Source organism: Nymphalis io, chromosome 4, assembly GCF_905147045.1.
Source record: "Nymphalis io chromosome 4, ilAglIoxx1.1, whole genome shotgun sequence".
Classification (NCBI taxonomy): domain Eukaryota; kingdom Metazoa; phylum Arthropoda; class Insecta; order Lepidoptera; family Nymphalidae; genus Nymphalis; species Nymphalis io.
In genome coordinates, this window is record NC_065891.1 from 11,627,962 (window position 1) to 11,645,201 (window position 17,240).

Genomic DNA, 17,240 nt, shown 5'->3' on the forward strand with positions numbered 1-17,240 from the left:
CCAAAACAAAGCTATTGTGTTCACGTATTAAAATGATGCTATAATCTTTCCCTGTAGGTTGGTGGTATATTCGATTCTTTCCCACGCATGCATATATAATGCAATATGAATGATAAAATTTAGCAGATAAATATCAGGATTTCAGTACGTGAGTCTGTCTTCGCGTTCTTCTATCCCCCGAGATAGCCCATTCGATTTAAGTTTTCTACTAATTGTTTTATAATTTTCTCTGTAAGTGCTTTAAATGTAAATCTTTTGAGAAAATAAATGTCTCTAACGGTATAACAAAAAATACGTAATGTACTATGCATATTTATTTACTTAAGAATTATATATATTAAGGGCACTATGACTCTGAAAGAGGGAATAAGAGGAGTTATATTTTTAATAAAAGTTTTGCACCGTTACTCCATGCCCAAGTATTTCAACTACAAACGGAAGAAAGACATAATTTGGAATAGGAGACGAATATTTGCGTTTGTTCGCTTCAGCCTTTTCCTCCAACCTTTAGTATTGCATTTAATTACACGATAATACAAAAACCCAGAAGATTACTAGTAAATAAAATTATGCTTATGTAATTATTTATTACATAAGCCATCTGTAATATTGTGTAATATTACTGGTGGTAGGGCTTTGTGCAAGTTTTTCTGGGTAAGTACCACCCACATTCTACCACAAAACAGCAGTACTTGGTATTGTTGTGTTCCGGTTTGAAGGGTGAGCGAGCCAGTGTGATTACGAGCACAAGGGACATAACATCTTAGTTTCCAAGGTTGGTGGCGCATTGATGATGTAAGCGATGGTTAACGTTTCTTACAATGCCAATGTCTATGGGCGTTGGTGACCGCTTACCATCAGGTGGCCCATATGCTCGTCCGCCTACCTCTACTATATAAAAAAAATATGTATTTAATGTTAAAAATTGTGTTTGTAACAGTAAATTACATTGCACACAATGTTTCGACCTACAATCTATCTCCCATCATTATATTATATTCATGTAAATATATATAAAAATACAATATATTTATACTTAAATAAATATTTAGCTTAACATTGTCGCCAGTCTTATCCCCTGGCACCAAGACGAAGTATGATGTTTGTTGATAAAACAACAATATTTTCTCAACAAACTGCTATCAAAATTAAATTTCTGATGATACTAAACTTTCGACCTTAAACAATGTACTTTATATTAGAGTCGCATAAACAAAAATGTAATTTATTTTATTATTATTTGTCAAATAGTACCTACCTACACAGAGCTTTCTGTAACTTGATATTTGATAAATATTGAACTTGTATAAATGCTAATATTTTCTTGTGTTCTAATTGTTCATCAGGATTTATTGCTGGATGGTGAAAGAAAAATGATAAGAAAACTTTTTTGTATATCCACCAATCCGTAGTGGAGCAGGGCGGTGGAATACGTTCCGAACCATCTCGTATTTGTAAGCCTGTTGTCAACAGTAGAACCTTAATAATATTTTTATTTACTTAAGGCATATTAATGTAATGCATATCTTATTTGATGCACGTTTACTTCTATTTTCAATATTATACGCGATATAGTTTTCCAAGATACATTACGATGAAATAATTTTCGCAGATTTTACAGAAACGTGAGGTTTAACAAAATCCACCTATACTGCTATATGGCTGGTGCCATACCACGGGATAGGCACCAGCATCATATTAGATATTATTTAAAAAAACTGTACACCTTTATAGTTTTAGTATAAAGTATAAGATGCTGTAATTACTTCTACAAAATCTATATTATATTTAGTATAATGACGTTTCGCTTCGCTTTTTCACCACATGCTTCAACACGCATTAACCACATAAATAAATATTTTTTAATGAATCTTTACACGTCTGCCACATTTTACCTTCCTATAAAATAATTAAAAAATATATGTTTGTATTTGTATGTGACCTTGAAACAATACGCAGCTCAGCCCGTCCTGTATATTGATAGCGTGAACTAAATAATTATAATTGTGACTCAAATGCTTATCATGGCTTCACCTTGATCAAATTAGCTAATAGGTACGTCAACATAAACATTTATTTTTAATCCCAAATACACTAAGCTAGAATAGTCATATTAGTGAGCACTGTGTTGGCTTCAGTTCATTACGAGGTGTGTATTACAAGTTATTTGATCATACAACCGTTTTATTTTTTTATTTTTTTGTATAATAAAAATAATTATTATTTATAGCTGGATGCATCAAGCCCTATGCTTGATATATTACCTTTGTGAGAAGTATAATCATATATCATCTGCGACTAGCGCTAAACTGGGTCATTCACCCTTAACCTTTACAGAAAACAGTTCGGATTTTTGTGATTAAATGTTTTCGTAAATAATAATTTTGCAATTTGAAACTTCTTCTATAAGGATAGAAGAAGTTAATACTAAGGAGTATACAGTGCTTTTCAAAACAATAGAACCAATAGTTAAATAGTAACCATGAATCACACGTGGTTATCAGGACAAGAAAATTTAAAAAAATGAATATAATTAAAAAAATTATGTTATACTTTTACAAGCCATTCTATTAACATAAATATAATTGTTTTTTTATTCCTTTTTTTATTGTTAAAAGTTGTACTACATTATTTCTTATTCTTTTAGTTACGTCACAAAGGTTGCCAGATTGCACGTTTTTAAAACTGCTGTATACTCTGTGCTATAAGAATGTGCAATAAAATTTGTAAATAAATAAAAATAATTTAAAGATATTCTCAACAAATCGCGAGACAGATAAAATTAAATTAAATGATTAAGGTTTATGCTATTGATAACAGAATTCGCAAAATAGTTGAATGTTTTGATATTTTGAGCTCTAGACATTGATACAACGACCACAATGAGATACGTTTTATTTTATTAGAGTCGGCCAATTCCAATGTACCACAATAATGCGGTTAAATTGTCTCCATTTCGGCTTATCTTATTTAAATCGTGATCATTTCGTTTAAGCAATGGAACCGAAATGTAATCTTGCCCTGAAATGGGCCTCAGTCACTCACATTGGGTATAATTTTCTTTTTTTTTTGTTCAAAATTTGAAATAAAACCAAATGGTCTGCTGTGTTATTGCTATACTGCACAGACAATTTCATACGATTGAATTTATTTAGTATTGCAATACTTGCTGAAATACGAAATTTAATAAAATGTTTTTCATATGAATTCTTTATAATATTATTGTCTGTTCAATAAAAACACGTTAGAACGAATATAAATAATAGCAATTTCTTAAAAATTACACTTAAACATATCTGATTTTATGTATAAACTTTTATGTTAGTATCAAGGACGACTTTGAATCTAACATTTGTAACCGAAAATTTTCTGAAACAAAGTTAGTTTATAAACAACCTACAGAGCGACTTTGACTTAAATAATTAAAACATTTAACGCATTAAAATAGTGTATTATTTTAGGGCGGTTTTCCGAACTCATGTTTATTTAAATATGACATTAACTACTTTATGAAACCTTATAAAGTGTCAATAATTCCTTCAAGTTTGGAAGTTGGAGTTCGGAATTTTTCGCATCTGACCTGACAAATTAAAGTGGTGACCCTCAGCCACCTGGGATAATTTGTAAAGCTACATTCACACCAGTTCTATCAAGCGAGGTAATTTACGAGCGAGGACTTTATAGTCACTAAGTCTTACAGTATGGTCGTAGCTTTATAGATAATTTCGAAGCGCGGTCGACGCGCGGTTCTTGAAGTCGGCGTCTAATTTAATTTCTATTCGTGATGAATTGGTAAAGAATTTTTTTGTTTACCATAATATTGTTCTCAGTAAAAGATTCAGTGTTTCGGAATAAGATTCAATAACGTTTCTTGTAGATATATGATACAAACCTTATCAAATTATATAAAGGCAATTAAAGAACGCGGTTATTTTTTTTATAAGTTACAAAAAAGTTACCGCCTACTAATGTCCCATTGGACTCAGTTCTCTTCTCCTTTCTTGAGGAGAAGTTTTGTAATTCATTCCACCACTTTACTCCAACGGGTCGATGGATACATAATATGTGTCAGATTTCATCCGACCATGCAGATTTCCACAGATGCTTTCCTTTACCGAACACGAGATAGAATATAAGCACAAATTAAGCACATGAAAATTCTGTGCCTGGGTTTGAAGCAGAGTAACCTTCGGCTAAAATTTACATGTTCGAACCACTGGGCCATAGGTTTTATTTTTATATAAATTTACAGACAAAGTTATACCAAGATTCTGACACTGCGTTCATTTTGAATCTTCTAACTTCTCAAACAAACGGTAAATCAAGGCAAAGTAATTAATATTTCTCGGCTAATGAACTGAATTGATGAAGAGGAAATTAAAATTCATATATTCGTCCGACATTATTCTTTAGCTAAAATATTTTTTAACCTAAACGATGTTGAAACAATATTTTCACAATTAAAATCTCGCTATAAATATAGTAATAAGAAAAATCCAGCGCTTATACAAATTCCTTTTATTGTTTTAAAAAAGACTACGAACTGCGGTTAACGATCACCAGCATCTCAGTTCAAAAACGAGGAGGAATTTCATTCTCCGAATGAATATATTTAATGAGATAACCAATTTCGTTGGAATTTGTCCCGTTGTCCTGTATACATTGCTTACAAATAGGCTTGTACTTCAATATCTTTGTTTGTTCTACATTAATACTTTACCATAAAGATTAGTGTCATATGCTTGAGATGATACAGTAAACTAATATTCCCAGGCTTGTTAACTTGCAATGTTTTGGAGTTAGCTTAGTCCACCACGTCCTCAATGACATGACAATGCATTGTCATCATCTCATGCGGTAAGCACGAAATGATTTTACACTCAGAAAACTGTTTTTAACTTTGAAATCTTTCCTCAATTCCTGTGAAATTTATTACTCTAAAATAAACTTGATATTAAATATTTGAATTTCATTAAGCATTTCAATTTCAGCAAAGCAACTATTACGTATTATATTACTTATATTTATTGAAATATATTTAACAAGTAACAATGGGCTTTTGATACATTTCATACTCGAAACAATACATATTGTTCAATAGCATATAACTTATAATACGTTATAAAATGTCAGTAAAGGCATGTTATATAGGCTTACAATGTTGCAGTCAATCGGATGCTATAAATAATGTTCCAAGTTTCAGTTCAGATCCATTTATTTGTTAATCACCGGATCAGGTAGACGTACTAATGAAATATCATTGTTACACAATTATAACTATAGTATATGTAAATTTTAATACGAAAAAATATTTATAAATATCGTTTAGTTTTTTTTTTTAAAATATAGAATAGATAGGCGGATGTGCAAGTGGGCCACCTGATGGTAAGTTGTCACCACCGCCCATCGACATTGGCATTGAAAGAAATTTTAACCATCGCTTACATCGCTAATGCGCCACCAACCTAGGGAAATAAGATGTTTTGTCATTTAGATATTATAAGCTATTCTGTAGTTTTTAATCTATGTTGTAAAAAATGATAATGGCAATAATATAAAAAAATGCATGTAACTTAAACACAGGTTCTGTGATTTAGAACAGTAATTTTATAGATAATACAATATAGTTTGAATGAAGAAAAGGGTCAAAAAGTAATATTTATAAGCCCAGTATAGAATTATAGATTGCTTGACCTAATATTGAATGTGTCATACAGTATTTATTTGTCATTGATCAAAAAAATATTATAAGGTAAAATTTTAAGTTTACGGGTGTATGAAGTCAGACAAGGACAAGAGGAAAGTTTTTGTTTCTCTTCATGCTAAAACTACTCCCATGGAAGTTTTATGTTATTTAGGATAGTCTCTGGTCGGACATAGGCATGTTTAGTAAGTATATTATTAATACGTCGCATATTTTTTGGGTTACAGCTCAATAAGCTGTTGTAGCAATTTATATATTTATTTAGATAAATAATACCTCTCGTAGTAAATTTAAAAGCGGTAGTTTTTAAATTACTACGAGATATTCAAATAAAAATACTGTGTTGTACAACGTTTTAGCATAGTAAGGGGGGGTTGAATACAGTTATTGTTCTTATCTTATTATATAAAATGATTATCTTACCCTAACAAAGGCGAAAAGACAGCTAGTATCTTATAAAATGATTAATATTATAAATGACGACCTTAGCATGTACTTTGAATTAGCTAATGGCAAGTGTTTCACAAGCCGGTTGGCGTAGTTGGTAGATATTTGTCTTTCACGCTGAAGGTTGTGGCCTCGATTCCCACCCAGGACAGACATTTATGTGCATGAACATCTCATGTCTGTCTTTCTGTTTTTCCTGAGTCTGGGTGTAATTATCTATATAAGTATGTATTTACAAAAGAAAAGTAGTATATGTAGTATATCAGTTGTCTGGTTTCCATTGCACAAGCTTTGTACAAGCTTAATTTGGGATCAGATGGCCGTGTGTTAAAAATGTCCTAGGATATTATTATTATTTTATTATAATAATGCTTTAAATTTCCCTAAAAATCTCGCGGTCCATGGCTTGATTAATGGTTGTTATTAGCTGGCGAGTAACGGCCGGTCTACAAGGTTTTTCTCTTCCTAATTGCATTTCGTCAATATATTTTGTAAACAATTGCTTCATATAAACAAACGAAGCTATTGTGTCCAATATCTTCTAATTAGGTTTTACGTGTAAAAGTACAATCAAAGCCGTGAATGTGAGTATGTCTCGTTGAACTAACTTTACTTATATGATATGTTTTATAGTCCAAATTTTAAAATCTATTATCATTGTATTATTTATTTAGAGGATTCTAAAATCGAGTACTGTAGTTTTTAAAAGGATGACTGTGTGTGATATTTATATCACATCAAATAGCAACATAGAGCAATTCCGTAACAGCCTGTGAATGTCCCACTGCTGGGCTAAAGGCCTCCTCTCCCTTTTTTGAGGAGAAGGTTTGGAGCTTATTCCACCACGCTGCTCCAGTGCGGGTTGGTAGAATACATATGTGGCTTAACTTCAATGAAATTAGACACATGCAGGTTTCTTCACGATGTTTTCCTTCACCGTAAAGCACGAGATGAATTATAATCACAAATTAAGCACATTAAAATTCCGTGGTGCTTGCCCGGTTTGAACCCACGATCATCGGTTAAGATTCACGCGTTCTTACCCCTGGGCCATCTCGGCTTGTTATAGAGCAATTATAAAATTCAAAACAAAGTGGGCATTTCGAAGAAAAGTACAGAGATATAAAAGGATAAAAAATAAGAAATTAATACAAAGGAGAAGAATAAACAGAAAAAAGAGAAAGACTAAGAAATAAAATAAATTTTAAAAAAATTTTAATTGACTTTATCACCGATTTTTCCAAATACAAATTTCTTCTTGGATTTGTTAAAATAAATAAATAAAAATCGGATAATTAAGTATTCATATTAAATCATTAATAAGAAAAGCTAATTATAACCCACATTTTGATTGATACAATAAAGAGCACTTAATAGATTATAAATTTGGCTTAAATAAGTTAGCAAATTATTCCCAAAAGTTACGTGAAACTAAGATAAGTGAGATAAAATTATAGTTAACAACAAAATAACCATCAAAATTTAAATAAACAATCATTTTATAATAAAACTTAATAATATTATTCTGACGTTATCCAAAAACATATTTCCCTTTGAAACAATGAGTTCCGGTTAGATTAGCCTAGTCATGTTGAATTAGAAATGCAGAGTAAATTAGTCGACATCAAAGGTACCGCCCTCACAGTTCGCCATTATGAAGGGCATTTGAAAGAACACCTCAAAAGGAAAGAAACGTTTAAACAATTTTACAATCTGAAGCATTTCTTTGAGTTGGAATCGTTGTTAATTAACTGACTGTTCTCTTTATTTCAAGGATAATTTGAAATTAGAATAAAGAAAAAGGTGATGCTGACTCATGCATATTCAATTAGAGTATTAATCATCAATTTAGCTTAATGGTATATACAAGCCACTTAGGGATGTGAATGACGTAGGTTCGATCCTGGCACTAGCTGCTATAATATTTGCGCATATTATATATAGGCCTCTGCATCTTTGACAGATGATTTAAGCGGCATCGCGAAGGCACTTGCGTTCATGACTGAATAGACCAATGCGAGAGAGGATCCTCCGGCCGCACTTCCGACAAGTGTATGCGCCCCCAGATGGGCGGGGGTTTGAAGCCCGCTCATGACGCCTAGTGCGTTTTTCTTTTAGTAGGTTTAACCAGTCATTGTCATGCTTTGATTGACCTTCGTGAATAAGGCGTCGCCACTTGGCACGGTCCTCTGCCAGTTCCTCCCATCGATTGCTAGGGATGTTAAACGCAACCATATCACGCTTAGCGCAATCTTTGTAACGGAGCATAGGCCGCCCAACAGACCTCTTTGCATCCACAACCTCTCCCAGTAGTATTTGCCTTGGAAGACGGGTCTGCACCATTCGATGCACGTGTCCCAGCCACCGTAACCGTTTTTTTTTGAGAATGGCCATGATGCTAGGCAGCTGTGCCTCGCCTAGAACAGACCCGTTTGTCACGCGATCCTGCCATGTGATGCCCAGAATGCTCCGAAGACAGCGCAAGTGAAATGTGTTTAGTCGGCGTTCTTGTTTTGCGTACGTTGTCCACGTTTCTGCTCCATACAAGAGTGTGCTTAGGATACATGATTGGTAAACAAGCATTTTCGTTTTTACCGTAAGTTGTCTGTTATCCCAAGCCCTTGAACAGAGCCTCCCGAACGTAGAGGCTGCTTTGCCGATGCGGAAGTCGATCTCTGCATCAAGCGAGAAGCGAGATTGCTCGACAAATGCGACCCAAGGTAGCAAAATTTGTTAACCACCTGTAAAGGTGCGCCGTTAAGCAAGATGACTGGTTGCTCTAAACATCCTTGCGCTAAAATAACGGTCTTCTTGCAGTTTATGGACATTGAAAAGAGGTCGCACGCTCTGGCAAATTTGTCCATTAGACTCTGGAGTTGAGCTTGGTCATGAGCAACGAAGGCAGCGTCGTCAGCGAAGAGGAGACTATCTACAAATAGGTCCTCCCTGTAGCGTTTGGACTTGAGCATTGAGATGTTGTACAGCCTACCATCTTTGAGCCTTTGTAGTTTGCCTAAAATGGCCCTGGCAAAGGCTTTACCGATGATGCTAAGAAGAGATATTCCGCGGTAACAGTTGCAGTCGCCACGATCGCCTTTGCCTTTATAAAGAGTGACGATGTTAGCATCTCGCATATCCTGAGGGACGTAGTTTTCTTCCCAGCACGTAGCCAGGTGGTTATGAAGGATGGGCAAGAGGCACTCAAGCTTGACGACTTCGGTGACAACATCGTCTTTTCCGGGGCTCTTTCCGCATTTGAGCTTCTTGACGGCCAGATAAAGTTCCTCTACTGTGGGTGCAACGTCTAGCTCGTGCCAAGTTGCCAGATTCGGGACAAGCTCCATTGCTTCTGGCTGAATATCCACTGGGCACGAGTAGAGCCCCTTGTAGTATTCTACCCATCTTGCCATCTGACGGGTGCTGTCTGTTATAACAGAATCGTCGGTTTCCTTGAGAGTTGCCGTCTTTTTTGGAGTAGGTCCAAGAGCTCTTTTGATGCCCGCGTACACCCCGCCAATATCCCCCGCGTTTGCGCACGCTTGGATGCTTTGGCAGAGCTCTGTCCAATACGCATTTACAAAGAAGCGCGTGCTACGCTGGAGTGAGGCTTTTGCCTTCGTGAGATCTTTACGCGTCGCATCGCAAGGGTTAAGGCGAAAATTTAAAGCGGCTTGGCGTTTCGAGTCAATCAAGGGAAGTAAGTGCTTCTCGTTTTCTTGAAACCAGTCGTAAGATTTTGCCTTTTGATAGCCAAAAATCTTGCCTGCAGTGTCAGTGAGAAGAGACTTGACTTTTTCCCATTCGACTCGCGCTGATGCCGTACTATCCCAAGTTGCAACTTCTTCGCGGACGAGTTCCCCAAATGACTCCACTACCTCCATGTCACGAGTCTTGAAAAGATTTATCTTTTTTCGACCGAGTGGCTTGGAAGAATGGACTCTTCTAGGGACAAGTCGGACTTTAGTAGCGACGAGGCTGTGATCGGTGTCGCAATCGGCACTGTGAAACGCCCGCGTGTGGAGCGTTTCCCGTAATCCCTCCTTCTTGTAAGAGCAAGGTCTAATTGGTGCCAGTGTTTAGATCGAGGGTGCATCCACGAGACTTTCCGCATCATTTTGCCTTTAAAAAAGGTGTTGGTAACACACAGCTGGTGCCTTGAGCAAAACTCCAACAGTCGTTGTCCGTTGTCGTTAAGCTTGCCTATGCCGTGTGCACCGAGGCATTCAGGCCAGGCTGATGTACCCTGACCGACGCGGGCATTAAAGCCACCCAAAATATGCAGTCTGTCAGTTGGATTCACCCTGCGCACTGTCTCATCGAGCTGGCCGTAGAATTGATCCTTGGTCTCAGGTTTTGAACTAAGCGTCAGTGCGTAAGCGGAAATTAGCGTGACAAAGCCGCTTTTTGTGTTTAGACGCAAGACCATAATCCGCTCGGAAACGCCTACAGGTGTCTCTATGGCGTTGATGAGATGGTTTCGAACCGCGAAACCTACACCATGCTCTCGTGTTTCCAAGGAACTCTTGCCCTTCCAGTAAAAAGTGTAGTTAGCTTCACGCAAAGACCCTTCGTCTTCAGTTCTGGTCTCTTGTAAGGCTACGATATCGATATTGAGCCTTTTAAGCTCCATGTCGATACTGTAAGTTTTGCGCAGTTTTTGGGCGCAATCGGAGCTTCCGTAGGTGTTCGGGAAGCCTGTCCTCATCGTTCGGACATTCCATGTCGCAAAGCGCATGTAAGCAGCGTTGTTGTGGGTTTTGAGATTTTTGTTTCTTTGAGCAGGTGGTTAGACGTTGACGCTGTGACGTCAACGTCTAGCTGTAAGGCTTGTGTTCCGTTCACCCAGGCGGAACAAGTTAACGCTGAGGCGGATCAGTACCTTATTGATCGGGGGCTGCCCGACTTAAAGCAGGCGGTAACTGATCAATGGATCTACGATGGATCCTCCTACTGTCAAGAGTGGCCCCTGGCGTCCGCACTTACGCCTATTCGTGCTGACTTATAACCGGTGACTGCCACTCTCCGTGTTGTTTTCCACCTGCAAGACAGGTGAGCGAAGTGTCCTCTCCGTGGATGCTGCTACGCCTGGGCCAGGCGACTTTATGGCAACACGGGCTTGCCCAGTACCCATGCCACCCTCTCCTCCTCCCCAGCAGGATCCGCAGGAATGACGAGTCAATACGTGTGGTGCTGGTTTGGCCGCAGGTGACTGGCTTACGCCTAAACGGAGGCACCGCTCCGGGTTTAATATTAGTTTTCCTTCTTCTTTGGCGTGACGCTGGGATAATTTTGGGAAACAGCGTATCAAGGAGAGGGGTGAGGATACTGTGATCACGGAAGATACAGGAATGTGACACTAGTAGCTAGAGCAGTCCGGGGTCGCGTATCCGTAGTGATTCCAACAGCTATCGGGCAGATAACTGGTAGATCCACCCTCTGGACTTCCGCATATTAATTATGTGGTAAAAATAGGCATTGATAGTAAGTTTTTTATAAAATACAAAGGTTATATATTTATTATTACAAAGATTTATGCTTCATTACAAAAGGATTTTATTTTAACCATAATATTTAAAAAAACATTTAAATTTGAATATTACTAATTATTTTGGTGTCTTGTCATATTTGTTTTATTTATAAGTCAAGCACATTGTTATTCTAGCTTCAAATAAAAAAATACCATTCCGTTTCATTAGACTTACCTGCAATAACCGAGACTTTGACCACGGGATATCGGGAATTGGTCTTAAAAGCCAGCCATTGGTCAGTGGCTATCTTAAGCAAATAACAAAATTATTAGCTCAATTGTTTGGATGGAACTAATTCCAAATACAGTTGCAAGATTTGACCCACGCACACACACACATAGGTGAGGTTAAATATAAGCCTGTTTAACCTAGATATATTTGGTTGAAATACAAACATTGCACGCAAAATCTTACAGCAAATAAGTGCAAGCTCAACTTAAAGATGCGCTCTATGTACAGTAAGCTTGTAATTATTTAGTTTAATTCTATAACAATTCAAACTGCTAACATTGTATCATCGTTTCTGAAACTACATATTAATTAATATGTAGTTTCAGAAACTACATATTTACTACTTCAGCTATGAAGAGTTCGTTTAGACGTTGAATATTATTATTACATAAACTATAACCTCTTCTGACTCTTCTCGCGCGCAATCCGCCCTGGAAACTCCAGGCGGAGAGGCTTGCGGAAGTGTACCATTTTCGGATGGAAGCGATGTCGAGAGGCGACTGTCCAGAACTGGCGGAAGTAAAGCAATCATAGCTCTATCCTAGCAAATCTTGATTTGCAGGTGGGAGGACGACTTGGGTCCCCCTCGGCAGGCCTGGCTATAGTACAGGTGGTCTGTCCCCACTTGAGTCGCTAGGTAAAACGGAATTACAGCACTCTCATATTCAGGCTGACGCAGGTACTTAACGGGCAATTAAGTTAACGCTCTCAATAACAAAAGCAAAACGCTGATAAGGTGACCACAATGGATCATGGCTACGAGAACCGTCATAGGATACCCTTTGGAAACTCTTTAACTCTTTGGAAACAGCAACTTGGGAATGAATGAAACAAATTGGGAACCTCAAGGGTCTTGGGATTTTTTACACGGTACCAGAGGAGAAGGAATAGAGGACTAACGAACTTTCGATGCTTATTCGAAAGTGGAAAGAGAGATTGGCAAAGCCTACTGCAGGCCACACTACAATAGAGGCGATTGGGCCGGACCTATTCAAATAGTTTAAAAGACAACTTGCTCCACTGACTTTCCACTTAGTACAGATTTGCGGATTCCTCATGCTCTTGGAGCGCATGGGGACACGGCAATACACACTTTACATGTGTGCCCGGCATAGGAGGAGTCGAGATGGCACGTGGTCATGTATTAGAGGTAATTACAAAATGCATAAATATGGAGATCCAACCAAATACAAAGTACACAAGCAACTTTTGAGTTTCAGAGGCAGAGAAAACCCGACAAGAACCGTATAAAAATACTTATGATATGTGATAGTGCTACCAAATATATGATACATGTAATTCCAAATCTAGGAAAATGTACACAAACTAACGGATCGCCTCTGATTATAAACAATATATACAGTAACAGTAACAGCCTGTTAATGTCCCACTGCTGGGCTAAGGCCTCCTCTCCCTTTTGAGGAGAAGGTTTGGAGCTTATTCCACCACGCTGCTCCAATGCGGGTTGGTAGAATACACATGTGGCAGAATTTCAATGAAATTAGACACATGCAGGTTTCCTCACGATGTTTTCCTTCACCGTTAAGCACGAGATGAATTATAAACACAAATTAAGCACATGAAAATTCAGTGGTGCTTGCCCGGGTTTGAACCCACGATCATCGGTTAAGATTCACGCGTTCTTACCACTCTATATCTCATTGTGAACATTCATTCACATACGGCCCCACATACCGTCTTTTATAATAATAATTTATATAAATTTAGTACATAAAGCACATTTCATGTATACATTCATTTTGCCATGCATCATTATTATTTTATTATTCTTATATATTTATAAGAATTAACAACCAGAGCTAGCTAATATATAAATGATTTAGCGCGCGGCCGCGCGACGGCTCCATCGCACGTTCTCGTCGCCAAATAGAATACCAATACATACCCGGGTGCCTAGTACCGACATACTGTATGGAGTCGCCGAGCACCATGTCCCTATATGTGCCTGGCGATGATTATGACATTCGGCACGGGGTAACCTGTTTTTGATTACATAAACGTTTCCGACAAGGGGTAGCTTCGATTACACGAACGTTTCCTTCATAAATGTATAAATGTATTAAAATTATTGTCTACAATATATGTATGTATGTGTGTATGTATGTATGTATATTATATATTTGTATGTACGTTTGTATACGTGTACATATTTGTTATAAGTATAGATTCAGTTCGTTACAATATGTATCTTATAATTGAGATTAAACATTTGCAAATCATATATCTATCTAATATTTCTTAATTTATTGCTTTGACAAAAATTGTGTCTTGGATTTTATTGTAAAAGTTTTATTTACAGACTCAAGTTTAATAAAGTCAAATAAAGTGTTACGAGCAGCTAGAATTTAATCTGTATTATTATGATATTTATGTTACTATATTTAAAATATTGTATTCAGTAAATATTTAATTTAATTTTGCGGTCTCGTTTCCCTCATAATTCAGTCCTAATATTAATTAAAAGGCAAATGGGTTCTAGTAACAGATGCTTAAAACTGCTTTTCGATTTATTATATTCTAGAAACGTCTAAAGTATAAAAATATTCTTCGCATTTATATATGAAAAAATGCCAAATTTATGAACAAAAATTATGAACTATTTATAATCTTCTATTTTAATTAATATATATACCTTTCAAACTTCATAGTGCTTTTTTAAATGTGTTTTATTATTCTTATGAAAGACAGACAAAAAACGCCACATACTGCTTAAATATCCTTAATAACAAAAATCTTTCAAATTTTATTTTGATGTCGATACAAATATATTATAATAAAAATGATATAAGAAAAAACATTAAGAAAGTATATAAATTATTTATACATTATATTAAGCTAAATATATTAATTATGTATAACAAGTGACAGAAAATAAAATGTTGTATAAAATGTAATTAAGTACTTTCAATTTCTTAAATATAAACAATAATCAATGAAAAACATACTAATATTGTAATTATAGCAAATTCTATTCAAATATTATTATTTTTACATTACACAATTTTTAAATATTTTTTCAATTTTATTCGATTTAGGAGAATCTATTATTATAATATATCTAGTGTAGTTGAACTAAAGATTGTAAAACTACCACTACCACTAATTCGTTAATTACGAAATTTAATAAAAAAATGTTGAATATTAAAACAAATTAACCGATTACCTTCAAACGAACTCTAATTTTTCGATGTCAAATCGTATAATATTATTAAATATATAAACAAAATTTAAAAACTTTAAAAAAATATATTAGAAACATACCATAGAAGTATGGAAAGAAGCTTAAGTTAAGCTTATCCTATAAAAGTATTTTCTTACCTTTACTTAAAATAAAGCTTCAAACAAATGTACATAAATCTTCTGAGGGAACTACAATTACTAATACGAATCGCTATAGGTTTACCCGCTACTCTGAAATAAGGAAAATCTTTATTATATACTTACCTTCAACAAACATTTTATTTAATACTATCTTTTGCCCGCGTCTTCGTCCGCGTGAAAGTCGGTTTTATTGCGCTCGTTTTTTATCGCTCACTCGTTTTATGATTTTATTCAATGAAATATGCTTCTACTAGGCATCTACTGCTTTATTACTCACTAGCTACCCGTTCCGACTTCATACGGGTAGAACAAAGTTCTACATAAAACGCTTATATCTTAATAGATAATATTATAATTACTTCTATTAGTTTAAGACATGTTCAACAATTATTGTTATATCTCAGCCAATTTATAAAAAACTTTAATGAATTATAACCTTCCAAGAATCACTCCAAGAATCCGTTTGGTAGATTTTGAGTTTATCGCATTCAGATAGAGAGACAGAGGCATCCCCTCACTGCGTCTGTGTGTATATCTAAATGTAATATCACTTTATTATGATGTATAGAAGACGAATTAAAAAATAATAATATCCTGGGACATTTTTCACACACGGCCATCTGATCCCAAATTAAGCTTGTACAAAGCTTGTGCTATCGAAACCAGACAACTGATATACTACATATACTACTTTTCTTTTGTAAATACATACTTATATAGAAAATTTATACCCATACTCAGGACAAACAGACATGTTCATGCACACAAATGTCTGTCCTGGGTGGCAATCGAACCCACAACCTTCGGCGTGAAAGGCAAGTATCTACCAACCACGCCAACCGGCTTGTCCAAATTATTAAAAAATATCTTTAAATGACGATAACTTTTTTCACTGTCGTTAGAGTTCAAAGAAACATAACCTGAGCTTAATCTACCAGTTAAGCCCAACAGAAAAACCATTCAATAGTTTCGGAGATTAACGTGTACATGTATAGACAGACAGATAGACAAAAATTAAGTATAAATGCATTTTCGTGTTTCTTTCCTATTTTATCGTCCACCCTCCTCTACTGTTGGTAGAGCTTTGCAAGCTCGTCTGGGTAGGTACCACCCACTCATCAGATATTCTACCGCAAAACAGCAGTACTTGGTTTTGTTGTGTTCCGGTTTGAAGGGTGAGTGAGCCAGTGTAATAACAGGCACAATTGACATAACATCTTAGTTCCCAGGGTTGGTGGCGCATTGGTGATGTAAGCGATGGATAGCATTTCATACAATGCCAATGTCTAAGGGTGTTGGTGACCATTTACCATCAGGTGGATCATATGCTCGTCCGCCTTCCTATTCTATAAAAAAACTCGTTTTTTGATAAATTTATTTTATGTACAGACACACTGTTTCTAATGATTTATTGTATGTTTAGATGCCATTCAACTGAGAGCCGTCTAAAAGAAGAAGTATTCTTTTCAACTCGTTTCTTAATCCACGTATATAGACGTATTACATCACGATAAGTAATTTTCGATTTTTTTTTTTTACGAGAAATGGATGACTGAACTTACACTATATCTATTATACTTATATTATAAAGAGGGTGTGTCAGTGAGAATTACACAAAAAGTGGTAATTCGATTAATAATGGAAGTTTTAATCTATCATAGATTGGTGTCTTAAGATAAAAAAAGAAATATATAAAAGTAACTGAGCACATGAAAACTCCGGGCTTGTTTGGGATTGGTCCCGATATGTTAGAACCCTTGGTATTGGAAGCCCGCTTAGGCCAACTATAGGTGCGCATCATGGTAGCGATCCCATAATGCCCCCAAAGAGACCACATTGTCTCTTTGAGGGGAGTCGACATAAAACTGTCTGCAATGTGTCTATTATAAAAATCGCTGAATCACTGAAGACAATGCCATTTTCAAAATCTACTACTCACGTATTGGTATTTACGTGTTGGATTTCGTAATATCTAGCAATTGAACGAT